At 39.5% G+C, this 15,000-nt stretch overlaps 3 non-coding genes and 2 pseudogenes across 3 annotated transcripts; all 5 read left to right on the top strand.

Annotated features, from left to right (window-relative positions):
- Positions 1-1,798: 1,798 nt before the first annotated feature.
- Positions 1,799-1,917, top strand: LOC123489094. Its single transcript, XR_006660429.1, has one exon. It is a non-coding gene; the product is annotated as a 5S ribosomal RNA (ribosomal RNA).
- A 1,187-nt stretch (positions 1,918-3,104) lies between these two features.
- LOC123489104 lies at positions 3,105-3,223 on the top strand. Its single transcript, XR_006660432.1, has one exon. It is a non-coding gene; the product is annotated as a 5S ribosomal RNA (ribosomal RNA).
- A 1,153-nt stretch (positions 3,224-4,376) lies between these two features.
- On the top strand, positions 4,377-4,494 carry LOC123489103. The gene has a single exon (XR_006660431.1). It is a non-coding gene; the product is annotated as a 5S ribosomal RNA (ribosomal RNA).
- A 1,155-nt stretch (positions 4,495-5,649) lies between these two features.
- On the top strand, positions 5,650-5,770 carry LOC123489100 (annotated as a pseudogene).
- An 8,271-nt stretch (positions 5,771-14,041) lies between these two features.
- Positions 14,042-14,161, top strand: LOC123489096 (annotated as a pseudogene).
- Positions 14,162-15,000: the final 839 nt, after the last annotated feature.

Here is a 15,000-nt window from a genome sequence, read left to right as displayed (position 1 = left end):
TGATGCATTTTGTTCATGTCTTATGATTGACTTGGGCAAATGAATGCGTTTTCTAACAAGTTGAATAGATTTAGTTGATTTCTTACTAAGTTCAATAAATGTTTGAATATTGTTGAATTTCGGTTTAAAGTCTGGATTCCGTGATTCGGTCCGCAACACCTATTTTATAGGGCCCTAGTCAATGAACTTGTCATAAATCAACATAGGATATGCCCTCTTCCCCCCCCCCAACAAGACTCAAATATATATATATATATATATATATATATATATATATATAGAAATGTAAGCAAGGGTTGAGCTTCTTCAGTTTGTGTCACAAAGTGGATACGTTTCTGTGTCCCTTTCAGAGTGAGTGACACATTGACTTTATATAGTGTACCAAGAGCTGTTCCCTCGCTTACGGCCATACCAGCCTGAATACGCCCCTTTTTGGAATTTCAGGAAGTGGATGAGCGGCAGGTGTCTGAGTGCTTGAGAGAAGATATCGTTTTTTGGAGGTTTATTTGATTTATAAGTTTGAAAGTTTGTGTGTGATTGTAGTTGATTTTCTTTGAAACTTTTTTTGTTATTATCCCCCATCGGCGTGAGCTGTTTGGGGGATATTTATTAAAATAACCGGATGGACAACATGGCGTCAACATCAAGAATACAAACGAGACGAGAAAGGACAACAGTGAAATCAGAATTTCAAATGAAGAACTGAAGAAAATAAAGTATGAGAAGGAACTGACGGTGAACGAGAAATAATTGGAGAAGGGAAAATAACAACGAATGGAATTGCTGAGAGGAATAAGGGAAGTTTGTGGAACAATACTTGGATGTAGAATGAGAGACGGAAATAAGTATGAAATAACAATGTCTCATGTAAAGGGAAAAGAAAGACTAATGGACGGGCTAAAGATAAAGAACTGTCAAATCATGGCTAAAGAGCTAGGGAACGATGAGCTTGTGGTGTCCTTTTTGAACTTGCCTGCATACATTACAGATGGGGAGATATATGAGAAACTAAGAGGCTGGAAAGTGAAGGCGACTCACGCCAATCAAGAGGAGGATGTGGCCAGGAACAGACATTGTAGACGGGACGAGATTTTGCAAGGTGAAGTTCACAGACAATGTGCAATCCTTGCCATATTCTACCAAATTTAACACTGTCGAGGGATTTGAATATTTTCGTGTAATCCATGACAATCAAGTGAAGGTATGTAGACTATGTATTCAGCCGGGGCACATACTTAAGGAATGTCCAGAATTCACTTGCCATAAATGCAGTGAACAAGGGCATTATGCCAGAGAATGTTTGAACATAGGTAATGTGTGTGAAATGTGTGACAGACCGAAAGTTAGATGTAGCTGTAAGAAGGGAAAAGATCACTTACTTTTGCAAACAATGGACCTCACTTCTGAGGAAGAGGAGGGGAGGTGTTTATGGAGGGAGAAAAAGAGAGTGACATGGGGAGTGTGACTTCAGAGACAGTGGCAGATATGCCTGAAGAGCCTGTAATGTCTTCTGGCAAAACACGAGAAACAGTAGGTTTTGAAAGGACTTGTTTTGCTCTGATTATACCTCTGCACACATTAATAATGATTACAGTCGCATCCCTAAATGGTAACAGTTTGAGAAACATGAGCAAATTTGAGCAGGTTTTAGTGTCTGTTAAGGCAGACATGTTGTGTTTTCAAGAGACCAATTGGACAGATTCCAAAATACAGGAGTCACAAAGTGGATACGTTTCTGTATCCCTTTCAGAGTGAGTGACACATTGACTTTATATAGTGTACCAAGAGTTGTTCCCTCGCTTACGGCCATACCAGCCTGAATACGCCCGATCTCGTCTGATCTCGGAAGCTAAGCAGGGTCGGGCCTGGTTAGTACTTGGATGGGAGACCGCCTGGGAATACCAGGTGCTGTAAGCTTTTGTCCCAGTAGAGCGTGCTCTTGTGTCATGGAGCAACTGCCTTTTATTTATCACCCTAATAATATCATGGATTGTTATTGGAATAAATGCAGTTTGTGTGCTGTCCCGCCCTGCCCTGATCAAATCAAATAATGGACAGTGCGTTTCCCTCAAAAATATAGGCAGTACATGCAGCCTTTGTTTTTAGTCTAGGAGACAGTCAATGTCTGTAGTCCATTAGGGCACTATAAAATCCCTTCAATGTTTTGCCTGATTCCGTTAATTCCCAAGTTCCCTTTTCACCGTTTAAATTTCCCCGTTGACCGTTTGTCCCTGTTTTGGCAGGTTTTCGCTTCAAAAGTACACCTTTTTAATAGCAAAACAGCACAATTGGATGTTCTATGTCCACAACAATGTTTAAACCCTATCAGGTGACCATTTGTGAGGTCTGGGAAAAATGTAAGACATTTAGATTTTGGGGTGTAGTTACCCTTAAATGCAAGCGTGCACCAGGAAGAGACCTTTGTTTGGTTAAGCGGTGTTGCTGTAGGACAAATGGCCACTGGAGTGATGCAAATGATCACGGTATAATTCTGCCAGGCAGGCATAGGCTACTTTGTAGTTAACATTTACTTGCGAAGGTTTTGGGGAAAGCCATTCCTTCCCCTACCAGAAGAAGGTTATCATTAGCATCATCGCTAACGGCTACACAAAGTGTAGACATACGCGCGCTTACCGCACACATGCACACAGACAGGGGCATTCCTGTGCCGTTTGCCAGAAAGTTCATGGAAATACGAATCACTGATGCATTTTGTTCATGTCTTATGATTGACTTGGGCAAATGAATGCGTTTTCTAACAAGTTGAATAGATTTAGTTGATTTCTTACTAAGTTCAATAAATGTTTGAATATTGTTGAATTTCGGTTTAATGTCTGGATTCCGTGATTCGGTCCGCAACGCCTATTTTATAGGGCCCTAGTCAATGAACTTGTCATAAATCAACATAGGATATGCCCTCTTCCCCCCAACAAGACTCAAATATATATATATATATATATATATATATATATATATATATATATTGGAAATGTAAGCAAGGGTTGAGCTTCTTCAGTTTGTGTCACAAAGTGGATACGTTTCTGTGTCCCTTTCAGAGTGAGTGACACATTGACTTTATATAGTGTACCAAGAGTTGTTCCCTCGCTCACGGCCATACCAGCCTGAATACGCCCAATCTCGTCCGATCTCGGAAGCTAAGAAGGGTCGGGCCTGGTTAGTACTTGGATGGGTGACCGCCTGGGAATACCAGGTGCTGTAAGCTTTTTGTCCCAGTAGAGCGTGCTCTTGTGTCATGGAGCAACTGCTTTTTATTTATCACCCTAATAATATCATGGATTGTTATTGGACTAAATGCAGTTTGTGTGTGCTGCCCTGCCCTGATCAAATCAAATAATGGACAGTGCGTTTCCCTCAAAATATAGGCAGTACATGCAGCCTTTGTTTTTAGTCTAGGAGACAGTCAATGTCTGTAGTCCATTAGGGCACTATAAAATCCCTTCAATGTTTTGCCTGATTCCGTTAATTCCCAAGTTCCCTTTTCTCCGTTTAGATTTCCCCGTTGACCGTTTGTCCCTGTTTTGGCAGGTTTTCGCTCTCAAAAGTACACCTTTTTAATAGCAAAACAGCACAATTGGATGTTCTATGTCCACAACAATGTTTAAACCCTATCAGGTGACCATTTGTGAGGTCTGGGAAAAATGTAAGACATTTAGATTTTGGGGTGTAGTTACCCTTAAATGCAAGCGTGCACCAGGAAGAGACCTTTGTTTGGTTAAGCGGTGTTGCTGTAGGACAAATGGCCACTGGAGTGATGCAAATGATCACGGTATAATTCTGCCAGGCAGGCATAGGCTACTTTGTAGTTAACATTTACTTGCGAAGGTTTTGGGAAAGCCATTCCTTCCCTACCAGAAGAAGGTTATCATTAGCATCATCGCTAACGGCTACACAAAGTGTAGACATACGCGCATACCGCACACATGCACACAGACAGGGGCATTCCTGTGCCGTTTCAGAAAGTTCATGGAAATACGAATCACTGATGCATTTTGTTCATGTCTTATGATTGACTTGGGCAAATGAATGCGTTTTCTAACAAGTTGAATAGATTTAGTTGATTTCTTACTAAGTTCAATAAATGTTTGAATATTGTTGAATTTCGGTTTAATGTCTGGATTCCTTGATTCGGTCCATAACGCCTATTTTATAGGGCCCTAGTCAATGGACTTGTCATAAATCAACATAGGATATGCCCTCCCCCCCAACAAGACTCAAATATATATATATATATATTTTGGAAATGTAAGCAAGGGTTGAGCTTCTTCAGTTTGTGTCACAAAGTGGATACGTTTCTGTGTCCCTTTCAGAGTGAGTGACACATTGACTTTATATAGTGTACCAAGAGTTGTTCCCTCGCTTACGGCCATACCAGCCTGAATACACCGATCTCGTCCAATCTCGGAAGCTAAGCAGGGTCGGGCCTGGTTAGTACTTGGATGGGAGACCGCCTGGGAATACCAGGTGCTGTAAGCTTTTTGTCCCAGTAGAGCGTGCTCTTGTGTCATGGAGCAACTGCTTTTTATTTATCACCCTAATAATATCATGGATTGTTATTGGACTAAATGCAGTTTGTGTGCTGCCCTGCCCTGATCAAATCAAATCAATAATGGACAGTGCGTTTCCCTCAAAATATAGGCAGTACATGCAGCCTTTGTTTTTAGTCTAGGAGACAGTCAATGTCTGTAGTCCATTAGGGCACTATACAATCCCTTCAATGTTTTGCCTGATTCCGTTAATTCCCAAGTTCCCTTTTCTCCGTTTAGATTTCCCGTTGACCGTTTGTCCCTGTTTTGGCAGGTTTTCGCTCTCAAAAGTACACCTTTTTAATAGCAAAACAGCACAATTGGATGTTCTATGTCCACAACAATGTTTAAACCCTATCAGGTGACCATTTGTGAGGTCTGGGAAAAATGTAAGACATTTAGATTTTGGGGTGTAGTTACCCTTAAATGCAAGCGTGCACCAGGAAGAGACCTTTGTTTGGTTAAGCGGTGTTGCTGTAGGACAAATGGCCACTGGAGTGATGCAAATGATCACGGTATAATTCTGCCAGGCAGGCATAGGCTACTTTGTAGTTAACATTTACTTGCGAAGGTTTTGGGGAAAGCCATTCCTTCCCTACCAGAAGAAGGTTATCATTAGCATCATCGCTAACGGCTACACAAAGTGTAGACATACGCGCGCACCGCACACATGCACACAGACAGGGGCATTCCTGTGCCGTTTCAGAAAGTTCATGGAAATACGAATCACTGATGCATTTTGTTCATGTCTTATGATTGACTTGGGCAATGAATGCGTTTTCTAACAAGTTGAATAGATTTAGTTGATTTCTTACTAAGTTCAATAAATGTTTGAATATTGTTGAATTTCGGTTTAATGTCTGGATTCCTTTGATTCGGTCCGTAACGCCTATTTTATAGGGCCCTAGTCAATGGACTTGTCATAAATCAACATAGGATATGCCCTCTTCCCCCCCAACAAGACTCAAATATATATATATATATATTAGAAATGTAAACAAGGGTTGAGCTTCTTCAGTTTGTGTCACAAAGTGGATACGTTTCTGTGTCCCTTTCAGAGTGAGTGACACATTGACTTTATATAGTGTACCAAGAGTTGTTCCTCGCTTACGGCCATACCAGCCTGAATACGCCCCGATCTCGTCCGATCTCGGAAGCTAAGCAGGGTCGGGCCTGGTTAGTAATCTTGGATGGGAGACCGCCTGGAATGCAGGTGCCTGTACGCTTTTGTCCCATAGAGCGTGCTCTTGTGTCATGGAGCAACTGCTTTTTATTTATCACCCTATAATATCATGGATTGTTATTGACTAAATGCAGTTTGTGTGTCTCCCTCCCTGATCAAATCAAATCAAATAATGACTCGTTTCCCTCAAAATATAGGCATACATGCAGCCTTTGTTTTTGATCTAACATCAATGTCTATATCCCGATTAGGTCACTATACATCCCTTCAATGTTTTGCCTGATTCCGTTAATTCCCAAGTTCCCTTTTCTTTTAATTTCCCCGTTACCCGTTTTCCCTGTTTTGGCAGGTTTTTCGCTCTCAAAATACACCTTTTTAATAGCAAAACAGCACAATTGGATGTTCTATTTCCACAACATGTTTAAACCCTATCAGGTACCATTTTAGGTCTGGGAAAAATCTGAGACATTTAGATGTTGGGGTGTAGTTACCCTTAAATGCAAGCATGCACCAGAATACCTTTGTTTGGTTAACGTGTTGCTGTAAACAAATGGCAACTGAGTATGCAAATATCATATAATTCTGCCAGGCAGGCATGGCTACTTTGTAGTTAACATTTACTTGCGAAGGTTTTGGGGGAAAGCCATTCCCTTCCCTACCGGAAGGTTATCATTAGCATCATTCTAACGTCTCCACAAAGTGTAGACATACGCACCAACCCACACTGCGCACAGACAGGGGGCATTCCTGTGCCTTTCAGAAAGTTCATGAAATAATCACTGATGCATTTTGTTCATGTCTTATGATTACTTGGCAACTGAATGCGTTTATCTAACAAGTTGAATGATTTAGTTGATTTCTTACTAAGTTCAATAAATGTTTGAATATTGTTGAATTTCGGTTTAAATGTCTGGATTCCGTGATTCGGTCCATACGCCTATTTTATAGGCCCTATCAATAACTTGTCATAAATCACATTATTTTAACAAACTCAATTTTTTTTTAAATTAGCGGTTGAGCTTCTTCAGTTTGTGTCACAAAGTGGATACGTTTCTGTGTCCCTTTCAAGTATGACATTACTTTATATTTCCAGTTTTCCCTATCTTCCTCCAATTATCCGATCTCGGACTAAGCAGTGTCGGCCCTGATTATACTTGGATGGGACCCTTTCCGGTGCTGTAATTTTTCCCTATCGTGCTCTTGTGTCATGACACTTTATTTATCACCCTAATAATATCATGATTTTATTACTAATGTTGTGTCTCCCTCCCTATCAATCAATCCAAAATACTCGTTTCCCTCAAAATATAGCATACATCCACCTTTGTTTTTAGTCTAGGAGACAGTTAATGTCTGTAGTCCATTAGGGCACTATACAATCCCTTCAATGTTTTTCCTGATTCCGTTAATTCCCAAGTTCCCTTTTTCTTTAAATTTCCCCGATTGTTTTCCTTTTTGTAGGTTTTCGCTCTCAAAAAATACACCTTTTTAATAGCAAAACAGCACAATTGGATGTTCTATGTCCACAACAATGTTTTAAACCCTATCAGGTGACCATTTGTGTCTGAAAATTAAACATTTAGATGTTGGGGTGTTTACCCTTAAATGCAAGCATGCACCAGAAGAACCTTTGTTTGGTTAGCGGTGTTGCTGTAGAACAAATGGCAACTGAGTGATGCAAATGATCACGTATAATTCTGCCATGCAGCATAGCTACTTTGTAGTTAACATTTACTTCAGGGTTTTGGGGAACCATTCTTCCCTACCAAGGTTATCATTACATCATCTAACGCTACACAGTGTACATCTGCACCACCACCCACACATCCACAGACGGGCAATTCTGTGCCTTTCAGAAATTTCATAAATCCGAATCACTATGCATTTTTTCATGTCTTATGATTGACTTGGGCAAATAATCTTTTCTAACAAGTTGAATAGATTTAGTTGATTTCTTACTAAGTTCAATAAATGTTTGAATATTGTTGAATTTCGGTTTAATGTCTGATTCCTGATTATCCCCCTATTTTTGGCCTTCTTTCATAATCACATAGATATCCCTCTTCCCCCCAACAAGCTCAAATATATATATATATATATTTGGAAATATAAGCAGGAGTTACTTCTTCAGTTTGTGTCACAAAGTGGATACGTTTCTGTGTCCCTTTCCGAGTGGGTGACACATTACTTTATAGTGTACAAGGTTGTTCCCTCTTTACGGCCATACCACCTGAATACGCCCGATCTCTCAGATCTCGAGCTAAGCAGGTTTAGGGCTGGTTAGTCACTTGGATAGGGGGACCACCTTGAATCCAGTTCTTAAAAGCATGTAAGAAGCTATGACGTGACTGATAATCTGTTTATAGGCTGAGATGTGAAGATGTATTAAATACTGAAGCTATGATATGAAAAAAATAAGCTGTGAAGCTATGAGATTATTATGTATTATTATTAATGTGTGGTATGATTAAATATGAAATATTATTTGTAAAAATAAGCTGTGAAGCTATGAATGTGTTTTTAATATCTATATTTATAAAAAATAAGCTATATTATTTTTAACCCCGATCTCGTCAATCTCACTAAATGCAGGAGTCGGGCCTGGATTATACTTGGATGGGAACCGTCTGAGCTACTCAGGTGCTGTAACTTTTTTCCCATAGAGCTTGCTCTTGTGTCACTTTTTTTTATCTTAATATCTTGTTTGACTAAGAAATGCAGTTTTTCTGCCCTTCCTAACAATCAAATCAAATCAAATAATGGACAGTCGTTTCCCTCAAAAATATAGGCAATACATGCAGCCTTTGTTTTTAGTCTAGAACAGTCAATGTCTGTAGTCCCCGATAGCACTATACATTTTTTTCTTCCCAAGTTCCCTTTTCTCCGTTTAGATTTCCCCGTTGACGTTTGTCCCTGTTTTTTTTTAGCTCTCAATACACTTTTTAATAAACGCACATTGTATTCTTTCCACAACAATGTTTTAAACCCTATCAGGTGACCATTTCTTGAGGTCAGGGAAAAATTTAAGACATTTAGATGTTTTGTATTTATTACCCTTAAATTTAAGCATACCGGAAGAGACCTTTGTTTGGTTAGCGGGTGTTGCTGTAGAACAATGCAACATGGAGTGATGCAAATGATCTCGGCATAATTCTGCCAGCTTTACTTTATAATTAACATTTACTTCTAAGGATTTAATATTCCTTCCTCCGTTTATCATCACTAAGTGTCCATGCCCACGGCGTTCCTCTTTTATTCATGAAATCCTTATGCATTTTGTTTCATTTTTTATTACTTGAAATAAATATCAATTCTACACAAGTTAATTTAGTTGATTTCTTACTAAGTTCAATAAATGTTTGAATATTTTGTATTTTAATGTCTATTCTATTGCCCTATTTTATAAACCCTATCAATGACTTTATTCACTCCAAATCAACATAGGATATGCCCTCTCCCCCCCCCCCAACAAGACTCAAATATATATACCATATCGCTGCAGAAATGAAAAACAGGGGTTGAGCTTCTTCAGTTTGTGTCACAAAGTGGATAGGTTTCTGTGTCCCTTTCAGAGTATACACATTTTATATTAGTGTACCAAGAGTTGTTCCTTATTACGTCCATACCAGCCTAATCCGCCCGATCTGCGTCAGATCTGGGGAAGCTAAGCAGTTTGGGTTAGTTAGTACTTGGATGGGACCACCTTGGAATCACCAGTTGCTGTAAGCATGTAAATCTATAGCGTGACTGATAATATTGTATTTATATGCTGAGATTGCCGAAGATGTGATGTGAAATTGAACGCTATGATATGTAAAAATAAGCTGTAAACCTATGAGATGGAGAATCATGATATGTGAAATATGAAGCTATATATTATAAAATTACTGAAGCTATGAGATGTGAAGATGTGATGCTTGAAATATGATCTATGATATGTAAAAATAAACTGTTAAGCTATGAGAATATAAATTGTGATGTGAAATATGAAGCTAGGTTATGTAAAATATATTTCTGTGAAGCTATGAGATGTGAGAATTTGATGTGAAATATGAAGCTATATATGTAAAAAAATAAGCTGTAAAGCTATGATGGTTATTTAAAAAAAAATTAAAAAAAAAAAAAAATTTCTCCGATCTCGTATGGCCTGTTATTCTTATTTACCGATTCTTTTTGCATCCCCAGTGAGCTGCTCTTATATATGATATTTTACTATCCTAACAAATATCATGTTATTGACTATCTTTGTTGTACTGCCCTGCCTTGATCCAATCAAATCAATAATACGTCGTTTCCCTCAAAATATAGGCAGTAACTGCGCCTTTGTTTTTAATCTCAGAGACAGTCAATGTCTGTAGTCCATTAGGCACTATACAATCCCTCAATCAATGTTTTGCCTGATTCCGTTAATTCCCAAGTTCCCTTTCTCCGTTTAGATTTCCCCACAATTGGACCGTTTGTCCCTGTTTTGGCAGGTTTTCGCTCTCAAAAGTACACCTTTTTAATAGCAAAACAGCACAATTGGATGTTCTATGTCCACAACAATGTTTAAACCCTATCAGGTGACCATTTGTGAGGTCCTGGAAAAATGTAAGACATTTAGATGTTGGGGTGTAGTTACCCTTAAATGCAAGCATGCACCAGGAAGAGACCTTTGTTTGGTTAAGCGGTGTTGCTGTAGAACAAATGGCAACTGGAGTGATGCAAATGATCACGGTATAATTCTGCCATGTAGGCATAGGCTACTTTGTAGTTAAGCATTGCTACTTGCGAAGGTTTTAGGGGAGAGCCAATTCCTTCCCTACCAGAAGAAGGTTATCATTGCATCATCGCTTACGGCTACACAAAGTGTAGACAGCGCGCACCGCACACATGCACACAGACAGGGGCATTCCTGTGCCGTTTCAGAAAGTTCATGGAAATCTTCGAATCACTGATGCATTTTGTTCATGTCTTATGATTGACTTGGCAATATGATTCTTTTTCCTAACAAGTTGAATAGATTTAGTTGATTTCTTACTAAGTTCAATAAATGTTTGAATATTGTTGAATTTCTTGTTTCAATGTCTGTTCCGGGTGATTCGGTCCACGAACGCCCTATTTTATAGGGCCCTAGTCAATGAACTTGTCATAAATCAACATAGGATATGCCTTTCCCCCTCCAACAAGACTCAAATATATATATATATATATTGGAAATGTAAGCAGGGGGTTGAGCTTCTTCAGTTTGTGTCACAAAGTGGATACGTTTCTGTGTCCCTTTCAGAGTGAGTGACACATTACTTTACTCAGGATAGTGTACCAAGAGTTGTTCCTCGCTTACGGCCATGGCCAGCCTCGAATACGCCCGAAATCTCGTCCGATCTCGGAAGCTAAGCATTTAGGGCTGGTTAGTACTTGGATGGGGACCACCTTGGAATACCAGTTGCTGTAAACGCATGTAAGAAGCTATGACGTGGACTGATAATCTATGTTTATAGGCTGAGATGTGAAGATGTGATGTGAAATATGAAGCTATGATATGTAAAAAATAAGCTGTGAAGCTATGAGATGTGAGAGATGTGATGTAAATATGAAGCTATGATATGTAAAAATTAAGCTGTGAAGCTATGAGATGTGAAATTATGTGAAATATGAAGCTATGATATGTACAAAATAAGCTGTGAAGCTTTAAGATGTGATGGAAATATGAAGCTATGATATGTAAACTGTTTATGTGAAATTCTTTATGTAAAAAATAAGCTGTAAAAGCTATGATGGGTTAATTCTTTAAAAAAAAAAAAAAAAAAAAAAAAAAAAATTTCGTCCAGATCTCGGAAGCTAGCAGGGTTGGGCCTGGTTAGTACTTGGATGGGAGACCGCCTGGGAATACCAGGTGCTGTAAGCTTTTTGTCCCAGGTAGAGCGTGCTCTTGTGTCATGGAGCAACTGCTTTTTATTTATCACCCTAATAATATCATGGATTGTTATTGACTAAATGCAGTTTGTGTGCTGCCCTGCCCTGATCAAATCAAATCAAATAATGGACAGTCCGTTTCCCTCAAAATGATAGGGCAGTACATCAGCCTTTGTTTTTAGTCTAGGAGACAGTCAATGTCTGTAGTCCATTAGGGCACTATACAAATCCCTTCAATGTTTTGCCTGATTCCATTAATTCCCAAGTTCCCTTTTCTCCGTTTAGATTTCCCCGTTGACCGTTTGTCCCTGTTTGGCAGGTTTTTCGCTCTCAAAAGTACACCTTTTTTAATAGCAAAACAGCACAATTGGATGTTCTATGTCCACAACAATGTTTAAACCTATCAGGTGACCATTTGAGAGGTCTGGGAAAAATGTAAGACATTTAGATGTTGGGGTGTAGTTACCCTTAAATGCAAGCATGCACCAGGAAGAGACCTTTGTTTGGTTAAGCGGTGTTGCTGTAGCAAGACAGATGGCAACTGGAGTGATGCAAATGATCACGGTATAATTCTGCCAGGCAGGCATAGGCTACTTTGTAGTTAACATTTACTTGCGAAGGTTTTGGGGGAAAGCCATTCCTTCCCTACCAGAAGAAGGTTATCATTAGCATCATCGCTAACGGCTACACAAAGTGTATGAACATACTCGCCGCTTACCGCACACATGCACACAGACAGGGGCATTCCTGTGCCGTTTCAGAAAGTTTGAAATACGAATCACTGATGCATTTTGTTCATGTCTTATGATTGACTTGGGCAAATGAATGCGTTTTCTAACAAGTTGAATAGATTTAGTTGATTTCTTACTAAGTTCAATAAATGTTTGAATATTGTTGAATTTCGGTTTAATGTCTGATTCCGTGATTCGGTCCGCACACCCTATTTTATAGGGCCCCTAGTCAATGAACTTGTCATAAATCAACATAGGATATGCCTCCTCCCCCAACACAGACTCAAATATATATATATATGGAAATGTAAGCGGAGGTTGAGCTTCTTCAGTTTGTGTCACAAAAGTGGATACGTTTCTGCTGTCCCTTTCAGAGTGAGTGACACATTGACTTTCATATAGTGTACCAAGAGTTGTTCCTCCCTACGACATACCAGCCTGAATACGCCCGAGAAGCTAAGCAGGGTCGGGCCTGGTTAGTACTTGGATGGGAGACCGCCTTGAAATACCAGGTGCTGTAAGCTTTGTCCCAGTAGAGCGTGCTCTTGTGTCACTGGAGCAACTGCTTTTTATTTATCACCCTAATAATATCATGGATTGTTATTGGACTAAATGCAGTTTGTGTGCTGCCCTGCCCTGATCAAATCAAATCAAATAATGGACATGCGTTTCCCTCAAAATATGCAGGCAGTACATGCAGCCTTTGTTTTTAGTCTAGGGAGACAGTCAATGTCTGTAGTCCCGATTAGGGCACTATACAATCCCTTCAATGTTTTGCCTGATTCGTTAATTCCCAAGTTCCCTTTTCTCCGTTTAGATTTCCCGTTGACGTTTGTCCCTGTTTTGCTTGGTTTTCGCTCTCAAAAGTACACCTTTTTAATAGCAAAACAGCACAATTGGATGTTCTATGTCCACAACAATGTTTAAACCCTATCAGGGTGACCATTTGTGAGGTCTGGGAAAAATGTAAGACATTTAGATGTTGGGGTGTAGTTACCCTTAAATGCAAGCATGCACCAGGAAGAGAACCTTTGTTTGGTTATTGCGGTGTTGCTGTAGAACAAATGGCAACTGGAGTGATGCAAATGATCACGGTATAATTCTGCCATGCAGGCATAGGCTAACTTACTGTAGTTAACATTTACTTGCGAAGGTTTTGGGGAAAGCCATTCCTTCCCTACCAGAAGAAGGTTATCATTAGCATCATCGTCTTACGGCTACACAAAGTGTGGTGAAGACACTTGCGCGCACCACACTTTTATGCACACAGACAGGGGCATTCCTATACGTTTCAGAAAAGTTCAGAAATACGAATCACTGATGCATTTTGTTCATGTCTTATGATTGACTTTGGCAAATGAATGCGTTTCTAACAAGTTGAATGAATTTAGTTGATTTCCTTACTAAGTTCAATAAATGTTTGAATATTGTTGAATTTCGGTTTTCAATGTCTGGATTCCGTGATTCGGTCATAGAACCCTATTTTATAGGCCCTAGTCAATGAACTTGTCATAAATCAACACCTATGATATCCCTCTTCCAACAAGACTCAAATATATATATATATATATTGGAAATGGCAGGGGTTGAGCTTCTTCAGTTTGTGTCACAAAGTGGATACGTTTCTGTGTCCCTTTTCAGAGTGAGTGACCCATTGACTTTATATAAGTGTACCAAGAGTTGTTCTCGCTACGGCCATACCACAGCCTGAATACGCCCGATCTCGTCCGATCTCGGAAGCTAAGCAGGGTCGGGCCTGGTTAGTACTTGGATGGGAGACTGCCTGGGAATACCAGGTGCTGTAAGCTTTTGTCCCAGTAGACGTGGTCTTGTGTCACTGGAGGCAACCTGCTTTTTATTTATCACCCTAATAATATCATGGATTGTTATTGCACTAAATGCAGTTTGTGTGCTGCTTCCCACCCCTGATCAAATCAAATCAAATAATGGACAGTGCGTTTCCCTCAAAATATAGGCAGTACATGCAGCCTTTGTTTTAGTCTAGGAGACAGTCAATGTCTGTAGTCCACTTAGGCACTCTACAATCCCTTCAATGTTTTGCTTGATTCCGTTAATTCCCAGTTCCCTTCTCCGTTTAGATTTCCCTTGACCGTTTGTCCCTGTTTGCAGGTTTAGCCTCAAAAGTACACCTTTTTAATAGCAAAACAGCACAATTGGATGTTCTATATCCACAGCAATGTTTAAACCCTATCAGGTGACTTTGAATTCAGGAAAAATTAAACATTTAGATGGGGTGCTGTACTTATAATGCAAGCATCCAGGAAAGGACCTTTGTTTGCAGTTAAGCAGTGCTGCTGTAGAACAAATAGCAGCTGGAGTGATCTGCAATGATCACAGTATATTTCTGCTAGGCAGGCACCAACTCATATAGTTAACATTTGCGAAGTTTTGAAACCATTCTTGGAAGGTTGTCATTAGCATCATCGCTATTGACTACTAGAAAGTGTAAGACATCTGTGGTACGTTTTACATACACCTGAACGGCATTCCTGTACTTTCAGAAAGTTCGCGTGGAAATACGAATCACTGGTGCATTTTGTTCATGTCTTATGATTACTTGATATTTATATTTCTAATAACAATTTGAATAGATTTAGTTGATTTCTTGCAGTTCAATAATTGTTTG

This window comes from Coregonus clupeaformis, unplaced genomic scaffold (genome assembly GCF_020615455.1).
Source record: "Coregonus clupeaformis isolate EN_2021a unplaced genomic scaffold, ASM2061545v1 scaf2744, whole genome shotgun sequence".
Taxonomy (NCBI): Eukaryota; Metazoa; Chordata; class Actinopteri; order Salmoniformes; family Salmonidae; genus Coregonus; species Coregonus clupeaformis.
This window is presented reverse-complemented; position numbering and strand designations above follow the sequence as displayed.